Raw genomic sequence first — 1,115 nt, forward strand, 5'->3', positions numbered from 1 at the left:
TGCATTTTTGCCAATAGAATATTAGAAGTTGCTTTCAAGGAGCTCTCTGTCTCAGCACAAAGGCAGACATGCAGACAAATAATTAGGATATAATGTAATGGCAAAGCATAGTGGAATGAGAGAGTAATTGTCTCCTGGATAAGTGAGTCATGAAAGCTTCAACAGTGTAAGTATGTTTGAGCTAGGTCTCAAAGAGTGATAAGAATGTGCTGGATGGAGAGGAAAAGAAAGGCATTGTAGGGCAGGAAATAGCTAGAGCAAAGGCACTGAGGGTGAAAGTGCAGGGTATGTTGAGGGAAACAGTGAATGTCCCCGTGAGGTTCTAGAAACAGTACACATTGGAAAAGGCGTTCTTGGCATGAAATAGCTAGAAATGTAGATTGGAACCAAATGATAAACTTTATACATAGATCCAAGGATTTTGGAACTGATCTTAGGAGTAATTAGAGTTTTTTTTTAATTTAATAAAAAAGTTTAATATGAAGAATGTACATGAACTGATTTTTACATCATAGTGAAACAGGCCTTTTGGAGAGGGACATGTGGGAGTAATTGATTTATCTGCTGAACGCAGCCATTATTTATGCTTTCTCCAAGCCCTCTAATATGATGATAATATTTCCTTGTATTACTAACATTCCAATATTGTTCCATTGCCCACTAGTTGTGATCACTACACATTCATCTATCACAAGATTCATAAAGGGATCGAATCGCCATAATGTTTTGTGGATATGTCTGCCACTTAATTTTAATGACAACTTCTTGTTCATAAATTTTTCCTACTCAGGGAGGTGAGCTTTGCCCATGGTATCTACTCAGCAGGTTCAGAGCTAACTTGAAATGGAATTTGCAGCCTCCCCCATGCTCCTGCAGTAAGATCAAAGATTTTTATTTTTAAGTTTTATTTATTTATTTAATATTTAATCATATACATTTTGGTTTCATAATTTGCTTTTGTACAGTTTGATAAATTCACACTTAGTGTGTACAATGCACACTAACTGAAAGGCACACTTACGACTTCAACTCAAACTGCACATCAAAGGTTTTTAAACAGAGGAAACTGCTGCCCTCTGGGTCATTGCCACCTCTCACGCATGCTCTCTAACCCC

The 1,115-nt window shown here is 37.1% G+C and overlaps 1 pseudogene; it reads right to left on the reverse strand.

Annotated features, from left to right (window-relative positions):
* Positions 1–581: 581 nt before the first annotated feature.
* LOC138397321 (small nuclear ribonucleoprotein G pseudogene) lies at positions 582–809 on the reverse strand (annotated as a pseudogene).
* Between the last annotated feature and the right edge of the window lie 306 nt (positions 810–1,115).

The sequence above is a fragment of the Eulemur rufifrons genome, chromosome 16 (assembly GCF_041146395.1).
Source record: "Eulemur rufifrons isolate Redbay chromosome 16, OSU_ERuf_1, whole genome shotgun sequence".
Lineage (NCBI taxonomy): Eukaryota > Metazoa > Chordata > Mammalia > Primates > Lemuridae > Eulemur > Eulemur rufifrons.